The sequence below is a fragment of the Triticum aestivum genome, chromosome 1B (genome assembly GCF_018294505.1).
Source record: "Triticum aestivum cultivar Chinese Spring chromosome 1B, IWGSC CS RefSeq v2.1, whole genome shotgun sequence".
In the NCBI taxonomy this organism is placed as follows: Eukaryota; Viridiplantae; Streptophyta; class Magnoliopsida; order Poales; family Poaceae; genus Triticum; species Triticum aestivum.
Genome location: NC_057795.1, coordinates 589,718,635 through 589,733,006, shown reverse-complemented (window position 1 = coordinate 589,733,006; position 14,372 = coordinate 589,718,635). Strand labels below are relative to the sequence as shown.

Sequence of the window (14,372 nt, the reverse complement as noted above, 5' to 3'; positions counted from 1 at the left end):
AGGGAAGGTTCCAAGATGAGGTTGGGTGGGTGGGGTCTGCGGTGTATGATGTGGCTGCCGCAATATTCATTGTTCTTCTGCCTATCGTGTCCCCGTTGAGTTGTTTTTGACGTCGGCGAGCGTGGACTGGGGTGGGTGTCTGATTGGCACGGCACGGGGCCCGGATCGGGGAGCTGTGACCTCACGCGCTTGACCGGGGAAGCGAAGCCAAGACGAGAGATAGCGGCACCACCAACAACTACGGGCCGGAGCGGCAGCGTTCGGCCTCGCCGTCAGTTTTCGTGTCAAATCGTGAGTAATCGAGTGTTCAGTGCTTTTGGCAACCAGATTACTGAAAATCAGTGCTTTCCGCAAACTCTTATGAAAACGATGTATTTTCGGACGCAATTGTGATAGCTTTTGGCAATTTACTCGGGGCAGAGACGCATCCACCGGCGGGCGCACCATCGGATGCCGTCTACCATGCCGGCCGGCCGGCCGCAGCGTGGCACCGCGTGTGTCTGGTCGACTGAGCTGCGCTGCGCGAGGGGTGTTGCTTCCAGGTAGCCGCCCCTCGCGTACGCGTACATCGGTGCCGACCCATGTTGCAGCCCCGGTGCTACGACCTCGCGCCCCGTTGCGGAAATGAACAGGAGATTCCTTTTTTCAGTTTAGCGACGGAAAGAACAGGAGGTGGCTGCGTTCGTGTTCTAGTATGATTTTTTCAGCTCAAAACGTTGATGCTAGCGGCCCACCACAGGAAGTGCGTGACTCATGCAGCTGAAAACCAGATCGACCAGAGTAATAAAAGGATCACCAACCAGCAGCACGGGCACCAGTTAAGTCGAAGCACCTCTCGGTTGATGGAGCGCCAGGAGTTTGGATTCAAATCGTATATATAAAATCAACCGGCCAAAAACAAACGACACAAACAGACCATAAATGCTACAGTAGCGCAGTACATGTTTTACCCTCACTTGTTCCAAATACAGAAGAAAAAAATAGTATCTGCAATACGCAAAGAAATGCAATATAAATCACAAGATGGCATCTTTACCGCACATTGCGAAGAACAAGTAAACTCGCTTCGAAGACATCAGAGACGTTATGAATGACTGTAGAGACGCCTTCTGCCGGAACGGTACTTGTCATCATAAGTTTGGATTGGACAGATGCTAATTTTTTTCTTCTCACTGGCCTTGATGCGAGTTTAACTCTCACTCGATGATAAGCTACATCAGGAGAAGAAGAAAAAGGCATTTGATCAGCCAACTGCATCGAACGAAAATCCATACATCTCTGAATAGGAGTAAAATGAGACTGCAGGCTGCAATGAGAATTCTGAATTTGTACTACTGCAAGCAGGATGCACGAGGCGCTTCAGTTAGCTAGAATAATCTACTTGTACAGGGTCAGAAACAAATAACCAGACACACGTATTGGCTAATCAAGCCCAACTTGCATCATTACGAATTTCTAGTGCCCTTGCATCCTAGATATGCGGTGATAAATCATAGCAACACTGGATGGCAATTTGATACCGCAGCGATGAACTTCAGTATATATGTGCTCAGAGCCATAGTTCAAAAAAGACCTAGGCGTTAATTGTGCGTTTTGCCACCGCCAAAGCGCACACTTATGCGCAGTTATGCACAGATTAAGCGTAGTTATGCGCAATGCGTTTTGCCAACGCCTAGAGCCTAGGTGCGCTTAAGCGCTTGCTTACGCGCGCCTTTTTTAAACTATGCTCAGAGCTAATGTCAAAAAACCATTGAAAGCAACTATCGCCCAGCTTTCCTTCGCGTGCTTGGTAGTTGCCAGTGTGCACAGTGAATTCAAGCAAGAAGCAGCAGAGGAAAGAAAACATTGACCATGGGTCAGCAAAGTGCACTGAATGAGGTGTCATCAGTAGGTCGCTCAAGATACACAGCTACAGACGTCTGTATTGCAGTACATCAGAAGAATATATAAGAACAAATGAACAAAATCTGGAAAGGAACTAGTGTGAACTTCTGGGAGATGTAAACACACGTACCATGTGGAATATAAGATTAGTGGAAGCGGCCTGTCCTCACAATTCTGTTGGAAATGAATCGGAAGGTTGAAGTCTAAGTGACAACAGATCCATGTTTCTGAAGCCTCGAACCAGAGGCTGCTTACGATCCTCCATCTTTGGACAATCATTAATGCACGCATACTTTAATTTTGCAACTGCCTTTGCTCCACCAATTGACACGAGGTCTGGACAACGCGAGATATGCAAATCACGAAGTGATGCGAGATTACTTCTGCAAGCGCCGAGTGGAATGGATGTTATACTTGGACATCCAATCAAAACCAGATCAACCAGAGATTTGAGGTTTTGTAGGCAGCTTGAAAAACAGGGGGAGATATCCCCACATCGAACTAAGCAGAGCCTTTCTAGGGATGATGGTAACACTAATTCCCTTGGCCATTTGAGACTAGGGCAATCATGAAGCAACAGATCTTCAAGGGAAGGAAAATTCCCAGGCCTCTCACCAAAAAGGAACTGTAACTTGCCACAACTCCTAACATCAATCTTTCGAACGGCAGGCAAACATTGTTCTGTTAGGAGACCACCAAGGGTTGCCAGGTTCTCACAATTGTCAATGATTAGGAATGTAAGGGATTTGAATGCCCTAATGGGTGGTTGTCCTTGTTCAACAGATGTAAGAGATCTGCAGTCTTTAATATGCAACTTTTGTAGAGCTGGAAGATTCCACATTTGGGGTTGGATGGTCGTGACATAGTCACATGATAAATAGAACTCCGTGAGGGAGCAGCACTGCATATTGTCTGTGAGATTCCGTGAACTTCCCAATAAGAGCTTCTTGAGGGAGTGCGTCACCAAACTTCTCGAGCAGATATTTGGACAACCATGCAGGTCTAATATCTCAAGGGAACGAAACTCCCCAAACGTTTCAGTTTGTAATGATTCTAACTGGTTGCAGTCAACAATCCTTAATTTCTTTATGGCAGGCACATAAGCTGGACGCAGAAGTTGTCGGACGCTTTGTAGATTTCGACACCCAAGAATGCTTAGCTCTTCCAAGGACGACAAAGTACCAATCTCGTCATTATTGTTGTCAACAAGCACAGCAGGCGTCTCATTTAGGTTCATACGCGGCTGAAACCAGTTTGGGAGAGACACATCTGGACAATCTTTGAGGAGCAGAGATTCAAGACCACTGGGAGGTTGTAGGACTTGAAGCACTTTTGTTTCACACTTCACAGTAAGATATTGCCAACACCATTGCAGTTTCAGTCTGCGAAGATGTTTCTCATCCTTTAGTTTGAATTCTGCTGCATGATCCTTGCTCAAAGAACCAAGATTCCATATATTTATATGTTCATCGAATTGGTTCAAATTCTTAAATATTTCCATTTGGATCTGATTGGTTGCATCAATCTTCTGTTCAAGCCCTGCATAATATTGAAATACTCGTGATTTAAAGCCCCGTAAACTTATCAACTTACTGTCTTCGGGAAAACTTTGTATGTTGCACTCCTCCGCATACAACCTCTGCAGATTATAGAGGGAACGGAATGCTGAAGAACTCTTGAAAGTACAAGCCTTGGAGATTTCAAGGTACCGAAGATGCTTCAAGTTGGCAATACTGTCTGGCAACTCATTTGAAGAGGCCCAAAAAATCACACGTAAACGCTGAAGCTCACTACACCAACGGTCCATTATAGCTGCAGCTTGATTTCCAAACGACTTGTCACAAATTAGCGTGCGCAGCTTTGTGTGCTTGCTTAGGCTCAACAAGTCGGGAGTGCTCAAGTCTCTGCTTGGGAGTATGTACAAATGACGAACATTCTGGGGAACCATTTGGAAGTCCCTCATATTTCTTATGGTGAAGCAGTCATGATCTGACACTAGTTTTGCCATGTCATGCAGCAAGTCATGGATAATGTATGTACCACGAACTTTTTGAAAGAAGGACCTATTTACAAGGTCCTCAAAGTACTGATGGCCAATATCTTCAAGTGGAGTGTTGCCTTGAGGTTCCACAAAGCCCTCTGCTACCCAAATTTCAGCTAAGCGGCCCTTTTCAAATTTGTGATCTTTGGCATACACAGCACAGAATGAGAAGCATCTCTTCAAGTGAAATGGCAAATATATGTAGCTCAACCGAAGGGCTGGCAAAATATCAGTCTTCTCTTGTTTCAACTTCCAGAGTTCACTCTCTAGTATATTATTCCAATGTGCTGTATGAAGGTTCATTCCTAACAGGCGTCCAAGTGTTTTGGCGGCCAAAGGAGAACCCTTCAACTTTGGAACTATGCTTCTTCCAATCCTCTGTAACTCAGGATCATTCTCGGATCTCTCAGACCCAAATGCACAAAGTTTGAAGAAATCCCAAAACACATCCTCCTTCAAACCAGCTAATGGAAAGGGCTCCATTGTGCGCACTCTATCAGCAACATCTGGAAATCTTGTTGTGACCAACATTATACTTCCCTGTACCACGTTTGTTAAAGAATCATAAAAGTCCTTCCAACGCTGCTCATTTTCCTTCAAGGCATCATCCCACACGTCATCAACAACAATCAAGAACTTTTTATTGCTCACACTGCCAGAAAGAGCATGTTGAAGAGAAGCTAAATGATCAAGTGTTGTCTTTTTTCCGGAAGCGGATTGTATGGCATCTTTAATTAATCTCTTTACATCAAAGTCATCTGCACAAATCCAGATTATTAACTCAAAGTAATCTTTCACCTGTTGATGATTGCATATATGTTGAGCCAAAGTGGTCTTTCCAACGCCCCCCATTCCAACTATTGGCAAAACAGGAATAGCTGGTATTATTGATTTATTACTAACTTGGTTTGATGCTGGTGTGCTTGTTGATGCATTGACTGCGCTACTTGCTCTCTTGCGTTTTGAACAGGCCCTTCCTTTACTAGGTACACCGAGAAATCTCATCACCTCCTTCAGATCCTTGTCACGACCAAATATTTTTTTTTCATTCGGGAAAGGGGTAGTGTCTGGCCTGACTGATTTGTCGAACCCTGGTGTCACTCCATACAGCCCCATTTTCTCTAGCTGACCAGAAATACTATTCAACCTTTCTTGGATATCATTCACTTTGTTGAAGCTGCCTTGTACGGTAGTCTTGTAGAAGTCAATAAAAGCAGAATGACTTGCATTGCCCTCTACCTCCATCTTTAGCTCATGCCATCTGAACTCACCAAGAAGATCATCAGCATCATTCACTGCATCTTTGAGGTTGGGAAGGAGCTCCGCGACACGGCCTTCATGGATCCTCCACTCTGCTTGGTCAATAAGACTGTACATTGCCGGAAGAGTATCCCTAAGACGTTGTAAGCCACTCTGCAAATGCAATACTTCATGATGGATACTTTCCTCCTGTGTTCCAGACCACCGGGAGCGCAGATACGAAATAGAAGATCCAGCCCACTGAAACAAATTGACACATTCATTGAGGCCACTAATGACCCCAATGGCCCGTGATATGCTCATAGAGATTGGAGTCTGGATATCAATTTCTTTGGTCCTGTGGACAAAAAAGGGATGCATTCAGCATTCTTGAAGCATACTTGTTCAGAGCAATACTAAAAATACAAAGCAAGTATACAACAAGCTAGCTGGTGTGGTAATCATCTCCTCCATATATGTTTTCATCAAAAGGAAGTTCCCCTTGAAATTGTTTCCATGGATAGTTTCATCAGCAAGTAGGAAGAAATCATAAACTTGGAAATGAAGTTTAAGTGCATCCTTGCAACTAATTAAATAGAGTTTTTACTTTTTTTCTACAAAGGGGTGACCATAGGAAAAACACAACATAATATGCAGATACTGAAAACAAGTATTTGTGACTATTTCTTACAGCCACCTAATGCTATATAGCCTGACAAAAAAGGATAAGACTGAAACATGTGTTCTATTTTTAGAATTCTAAATTGTATCATCTCTAATTCTTAACTTTGTGCGGTATTAGTCATTTCCATATGTATTCAGTTTGAATCTTTGTATGTTCTCCCGCCTTATTTATGAAGCTTGGCAGCGCTCGGCCTCCCATTTAAAACAATATGCAAATAGAAAGTGCATAAATACAATAGAAGAGGGAAGACCCGACATACGTGGATCTAGAACTCGAGGTACAGTGAACGGTGATGTCCAAGATCACTCCGATAGGTCTCGGATGCCCATGATCAGGAAATCTCCTATCCCTTTCCACTGTCGGCCATCATCATTTGCCGATCAATGGTTCGAGAGGCAACCAAACTGAAAGATAGCTTGCGCGGCCCGATCTACTCACCAGTCAGCAGCCACCAGTACGTGCATTGTAGATCCTGGAAAATAAAGGCCAATGATATTTATGCACGAATATGTTAAAAGGAAAGTGAAGCCAAAAGTCTGTATTTCAGTACCAGGCAACTTATTGGCGATTAGAGATGGATGAAAGGAAAAAGGGAACTGCGGTTGACTGGAGTTGACTAGGATGACGAGGCACCTTTGGGTTCCTGCTAAATCATTATGAAGGAAATTTTCAGCGTATTCTTATGAATAAATCAATTTTTTGGCTCGGCATGACCATGGTACAGTCGACTGTGCTTAAACTATCATAATATATACAGAAGGGTCTGTCTAGGAAGAGCTGATGTCCACTCTGTTTGTGGTCTATTTTTTCTTTGTCTTAGTTTTTTTATTGCTGCATTATATATTTATAAGAGTTTAGATGTGACATCCTTAAAAAACATCTAGATGTGAATTAGACAAACTGTATACATAAACCCTAACCCACCGAGCTTGTCGACGGAGGCAGTATGAGGAGGAGAAGGCCGGCCACTGGAAGCCGCTCGCCTGATCCGGTGAGAAACTCCCAAACAGCACGAGGCCAGACGCCACTAACGCAAGTACAGACCTAAACCGATTATATACAAGAGCGACCCGATCTCCCATCCCATCCCCACTGCGGGCGGCGCCGCCGCCGTGGCAGGCGGGGTAAACCGGCCGACTCTCAAACGGGAGAGCGGGAGAAGAGAGAAAGGTGCCAAGAAAATGAGAGCCTCGCAATCGCAATGCCCTCTCTACAACGATCCATTAAAAAGGGAAACGGAAATCAAGATAGTGCACACGCCTAAAATGCAGCTGAGCTCAGGTGGCGCTTACCGGGTGTGGCTAGATCGACGCAAGCCAAATGCGGTGGCGCTGCTTCCAGTAGTCCGAAGACGATCAGGAAAACCGCCGCCGCCGCCGCCGCCGCCGCGCGCCGTGTTGGCTACTTCGATCGCTGTCGCACCGGCACAGCAAAGAGGAATGGAGGAGGAAGCTGAGGGGAAAGTGAAAGGCAAGTTCACAAGGAGACCCACACGAGTCAAGTCGCCGTCGCCGGTCACGGACGTACTGTAGAAGACTGAATTGATTGATTAATAAAAAAATGATTAGTTGTGCTTTTTGCATGCCTTTGAATATTCGTCATTATCCCTCTCGGCTCTCGCAAACAACATAGGCTCCCAGCCACAATGTCATTTTACCACTCCAAATATGCCATTTCCAAAACAATTTTCTTTTTACCACTCCAAGTATGACAGTCGCTTGTAGAAATGTACACCTTCACAGTTAGGACCGGTTGTGTTCTTTCTTCGGACAAAAGATGCATATTTGAAGCATATACAAGCACGACGAGCACACCCAGTTTCTGGATATTTTGAATGCACACAGTCAATATTAATTTGCACACACAAATAAACACGCCGCAAAGAGAAAAGTCATACAATACCAAAGCTATGCCTAAAGCAAAGAAAAAACAACAATCTACAAACTAGACCAACAACCATGTCCGCATCAACCATCTCTTGACACCGGTACAATAATCTTATCCTTCCAAACAAGAGTGATGCACGTGTCGCTCGGGACCCTAGTCGCCGCCCAAAGCCATCCCATGTCACCCTCCCCTGCATCGCTGCCACCAGAGGGTCGGCCGACGAACTCGCGCCGGACCCAGGATGGTGGCAATGTGGCGGATCTAACGTGTTTGCATGCTCCCTCTCCTCCCCCGTGGTCAATGCCCTCCTATTTTGGTGGGATTTGTGGGTGCCTTGGTCATGCCTTGCGGCTGGCTCGGGGCCCCCTCCTCGCGCCTCAGGCGGCTGCATCTCGTTTGCCACACCCACCCCATCATGATCTGGTCGGCGTTCCCCGATCGGCTACAATTTTCACGGTCGGTTGCGGATCCTCCCGCGATCAGGCATGCCCACACGTGGTGCGCTCCCCCCCCTTCGCGCGAGCTCCGGGTCAACTTCCCTCTGCCCGTGGCCTTGGAGGTGTGTGGTGATGCCCGACGGCGGCTGCCTCTTGCAGCGTGCTGATGACCTACAAGTACAGGGGATCAAACGTAGTTTTTTCGGTAAATAAGAGTGTCGAACCCAATGAGAAGCAGCAGGTATTTGTTGGGAAACGTAGTAATTTCGAAAAAAATACTACGCACATGCAAGATCATGGTGATGCATAGCAACGAGAGGGGGATGTATCTTCGTACCCTTGAAGATCGCTAAGCGGAAGCGTTTATCAACGCGGTTGATGTAGTCGTACGTCTTCACGATCCGACCGATCCAAGTACCGAACGCACGGCACCTCCGAGTTCTGCACACATTCAGCTCAATGACGTCCTCGCCTTCTCGATCCAGCAAGACGGGCGAAGTAGTAGATGAGTTCCGGCAGCACGACGGCGTGGTGACGGTGTTGGTGAAGAACAATCTCCGCAGGGCTTCGCCTAAGCACTACGGAAACTATGACGGAGGATAAACTAGAGGGGACGGGGTTGCCGGCACACGGCTTGGTGTTTCTTGATGTGTCTTTGGTGCTAGCCCCGCCCCTCTATTTATATGTTGAGCCCTGGGGTCGAAACTTGGAGCAAAAGCCTCCTCAAAGTCGGTTTTGACCGAAAGGCAAGAGTCCCACTCGGACTCCAGGACCAAACGCCACAATCCTTGGCGTCTGGCCCAGACGCCATAGGCCTCGGCGCCTGGCCCAGGGCCAGACGCCAGGGTCTCCGGCGTTTGGCCCCCTGGCCTCCGCAAAACTCCTTTTGCACCGACTTATAGCCCCGTGGGCCTGACCCCTTGGCCTAACCATATCATCCAATATATGAATCTTTACCTCCAGACCATTTCGGAGCTCCTCGTCATGTCCGTGATCTCATCCGGGACTCCGAACAACATTCGGTCACCAACATACATAACTCATATAATACTATATCGTCAACGAACGTTAAGCGTGCGGACCCTACGGGTTCGAGAACTATGTAGACATGACCGAGACACCTCTCTGGTCAATAACCAATAGCGAAACCTGAATGCCCATATTGGCTCCTACATATTCTACGAAGATCTTTATCGGTCGAACCGCATAACAATCATACGTTGTTCCCTTTGTCATCGGTATGTTACTTGCCCGAGATTCGATCGTCAGTATCTCAATACCTAGTTCAATCTCGTTACCGGCAAGTCTCTTTACTCGTTATGTAATGCATCATCACGTAACTAACTCGTTAGCTACATTGCTTGCAAGGCTTATAGTGATGTGCATTACCAAGAGGGCCCAGAGATACCTCTCCGACAATCGGAGTGACAAATCCTAATCTCGAAATACGTCAACTCAACAAGTACCTTTGGAGACACCTGTAGAGCACCTTTATAATCACCCAGTTACGTTGTGATGTTTGGTAGCACACAAAGTGTTCCTCCGGTAAGCGGGAGTTACATAATCTCATAGTCATAGGAACATGTATAAGTCATGAAGAAAGCAATAGCAACATACTAAATGATCAAGTGCTAAGCTAACGGAATGGGTCAAGTCAATCACATCATTCTCCTAATGATGTGATCCCATTAGTCAAACGACAACTCTTTGTCCATGGCTAGGAAACATAACCATCTTTGATTAACGAGCTAGTCAAGTAGAGGCATACTAGTGACACTCAGTTTGTCTATGTATTCACACATGTATCATGTTTCCGGTCAATACAATTCTAGCATGAATAATAAAAATTTATCATGAAATAAGGAAATAAATAATAACTTTATTATTGCCTCTAGGGCATATTTCCTTCAGTCTCCCACTTGCACTAGAGTCAATAATCTAGTTCACATCATCATGTGATTAAACATCAATATTCACATCTGTATGTGATTAACACCCATAGTTCACATCGTCATGTGACCAACACCCGAAGGGTTTACTAGAGTCAATAATCTAGTTCACATCGCTATGTGATTAACACCCAAAGAGTACTAAGGTATGCTCATGTTTTTCTCGTGAGAGAAGTTTAGTCAACAGGTCTGTCACATTCAGAGCCGTATGTATTTTGCAAATATTCTATGTCTACAGTGCTCTGCATGGAGCTACTCTAGCTAATTGCTCCCACTTTCAATATGTATCCAGATTGAGACTTAGAGTCATCTGGATCGGTGTAAAAGCTTGCATCAGTGTAACTATTTATGACGAGCTCTTTTTATCACCTCCATAATCGAGAAACATCTCCTTAGTCCTCACTAAGGATATTCTTGACCGCTGTCCAGTGATCTACTCTTAGATCAAAATTGTATTCCTTTGCCAAACTCAGAGCAAGGTATACAATAGGTCTGGTACACAACATAGCATACTTTATAGAACCTATGATTGAGGCATAGGGAATGACTTTTCATTCTCTTTCTATTTTCTGCCATGGTCGGGGTTTTGAGTCTTACTCAACTTCACACCTTGCAACACAGGCAAGAACTCTTTCTTTGACTGTTCCATTTTGAACTACTTCAAAATCTTGTCAAGGTATGTATTCATTGAAAAATCTTATCAAGCGTCTTGATCTATCTCTATAGGTCTTGATGCTCAATCAGTAAGCAGCTTCACCGAGGTCTTTCTTTGAAAAACTCCTTTCAAACACTCCTTTATGCTTTCTAGAAAATTTTACATCATTTCTGATCAACAATATGTCATTCACATATACTTATCAGAAAGGTTGTAGTGCTCCCACTCACTTTCTTGTAAATACAGGCCTTTCCAAAAGTCTGTATAAAACCATATGCTTTGATCAACTCATCAAAGCGTATATTCCAACTCCGAGATGCTTGCACCAGTCCATTGATGGATCGCTGGAGCTTGCACATTTTGTTAGCACCTTTCGGATCGACAAAACCTTCTGGTTGCATCATATACAACTCTTCTTCCAGAAATCCATTCAGGAACACAGTTTTGATATCCATTTGCTAGATTTTATAAAATGTGGCAATTGCTAACATGATCTAGACAGACTTAAGCATCGTTACGAGTGAGAAAATCTCATCATATTCAACACCTTGAACTTGTCGAAAACCTTTCGCAACAAGTCGAGCTTTGTAGATAGTAACACTACTATAAGTGTCTGTCTTCCTCTAGAAGATCCATTTATTCAACTTGGCTTGCTGATCATCGAGCAAGTCAACCAAAGTCCATACTTTGTTCTCATACATGGATCCCATCTCAGATTTTATGGACTCAAGCCATTTTGCGGAATCTGGGCTCATCATCGCTTCCTCATAGTTCGTAGGTTCATCATGATCTAGTAACATGACTTCCAAAACAGGATTAGGCATACCACTCTGGTGTGGATCTTACTATAGAAGACCTATGAGGTTCGATAGCAACTTGATCTGAAGTTTCATGATCATCATCATTAACTTCCTCACTAATTGGTGTAGGAATCACTGGAACTGATTTCTGTGATGAACTACTTTCCAATTCGGGAGAAGGTACAAATTACCTTATCAAGCTCTACTTTCCTCCCACTCACTTATTTCGAGAGAAACTCCTTCTCTAGAAAGGATCCATTCTTAGCAACGAATATCTTGCCTTCGGATCTGTGATAGAATGTGTACCCAACAGTTTCCTTTGGGTATTCTATGAAGACGCACTTCTCCGATTTGGGTTTGAGCTTATCAGGATGAAACTTTTTCACATAAGAATCGCAACCCCAAACTTTAAGAAACGACAACTTGGGTTTCTTGCCAAACCACAGTTCATAAGGTGTCATCTCAACGGATTTAGATGGTGCCCAATTTAACGTGAATGCAGTTGTCTCTAATGCATAACCCCAAAACGATATTGGTAAATCAGTAAGAGACATCATTGATTGCACCATATCAAATAAAGTGCGGTTATGACGTTCGGACACACCATTACGCTATGGTATTCCAGGTGGCATGAGTTTGTGAAACTATTCCACATTGTTTTAACTGAAGGCCAAACTCGTAACTCAAATATTCATCTCCACGATCAGATCGAAGAAACTTTATTTTCTTGTTACGATGATTTTACACTTCACTCTGAAATTCTTTGAACCTTTCAACTATTTCAGACTTATGTTTCATCAAGTAGATATACCCATATCCGCTCAAATCATCTGTGAAGGTCAGAAAATAACGATACCCTCCATGAACCTTAATACTCATTGGTCTGCATACATCAGTATGTATTATTTCCAACAAGTTTGTTGCTCGTTCCATTGTTTCAAAGAACAGAGTTTTAGTCATCTTACCCAAAAGGCACGATTCACAAGTATCAAATGATTCATAACCAAGTGATTCCAAAAGTCCATCTTTATGGAGTTTCTTCATACGCTTTACATTGATATGACCCAAACGGCAGTGCCACAAATAAGTTGCACTATTATTATCAACTTTGCGTCTTTTGGCATAATATTATGTATATGTGTATCACTACGATCGAGATCCAACAAACTATTTTCATTGGGTGTATGACCATCGAAGGTTTTATTCATGTAAACAGAACAACAATTATTCTCTGACTCTAAATGAATAACCGTATTGCAATAAACATGATCAAATCATATTCATGCTCAACGCAAACACCAAATAACACTTATTTAGGTTCAACACTAATCCCGAAAATATAGGGAGTGTGCGATGATGGTCATATCAATCTTGGAACTACTTCCAACACACATCATCACTTCACCCTTAACTAGTCTATGTTCATTCTGAAACTCCCGTTTCGAGTTACTACTCTTAGCAACTAAACTAGTATCAAATACCGAGGGATTACTATGAACACTAGTAAAGTACACATCAATAATCTGTATATCAAATATACCTTTGTTTACTTTGCCATCCTTCTTACCCGCCAAATGTTTGGGGTATTTCCGCTTCCAGTGACCATTCCCTTTGAAGTAGAAGCACTCAGTTCCAGACTTCGGTCTAGCTTTGGGCTTCTTCATTGGAGCAGCAACTTGCTTGCTATTCATCTTGAAGTTCCCCTTCTTCCCTTTGCCCTTTTCTTGAAACTAGTGATCTTGTCAACCATCAACATTTGATGCTCTTTCTTGATTTCTACCTTCGTCGATTTCAACATCACGAAGAGCTCGGGAATCGTTTTCGTCATCCCTTACATACTATAGTTCATCACGAAGTTCTAGTAACTTGGTGATGGTGACTAGAGAACTCTGTCATCACTATCTTATCTGGAAGATTAACTCCCACTTGATTCAAGTGATTGTAGTACCCAGACAATCTGAGCACATGCTCACTAGTTGAGCGATTCTCCTCCATGTTTTAGCTATAGAACTTGTTGGAGACTTCATATCTCTCAACTTGGGTATTTTCTTAAAATATTAACTTCAACTCCTGGAACATCTCATATGGTCCATGACATTCAAAACGTCTTTGAAGTCCCGATTCTAAGCCGTTAAGCATGGTGCACTAAACTATCAAGTAGTCATCATATTGAGCTAGCCAAACGTTCATAACGTCTGCATCTGCTCCTGCAATAGGTATGTCACCTAGCGGTGCATCAAGGACATAATTCTTCTGTGCAGCAATTAGGATAAACCTCAGATCACGGATCTAATCCGCATCATTGCTACTAACATTTTTTAACATAGTTTTTCTCTAGGAACATATCAAAAATAAACATAGGGAAGCAACAACGCGAGCTATTGATCTACAACATTATTTGGAAAATACTATCAGGACTAAGTTCATGATAAATTAAAGTTCAATTAATCATATTACTTAAGAACTCCCACTTAGATAGACATCCCTCTAATCATCTAAGTGATCACATGATCCAAATCAACTAAACCATGTCCGATCATCACGTGAGATGGAGTAGTTTTCAATGGTGAACATCACTATGTTGATCATATCTACTATATGATTCACGCTCGACCTTTCGGTCTCAGTGTTCCGAGGCCATATCTGTATATGCTAGGCTCATCAAGTTTAACCCGAGTATTCCGCGTGTGTAACTGGTTTGCACCCGTTGTATTTGAACGTAGAGCCTATCACACCCGATCATCACGTGGTGTCTCAGCACGAAGAACTTTTGCAACGGTGCATACTCAGGGAGA

General features: G+C 43.7%; 1 pseudogene; it reads right to left on the bottom strand.

Moving 5' to 3' along the window:
• Nucleotides 1–903: 903 nt before the first annotated feature.
• On the bottom strand, nucleotides 904–7,312 carry LOC123140349 (disease resistance protein RGA2-like; annotated as a pseudogene).
• Nucleotides 7,313–14,372: the final 7,060 nt, after the last annotated feature.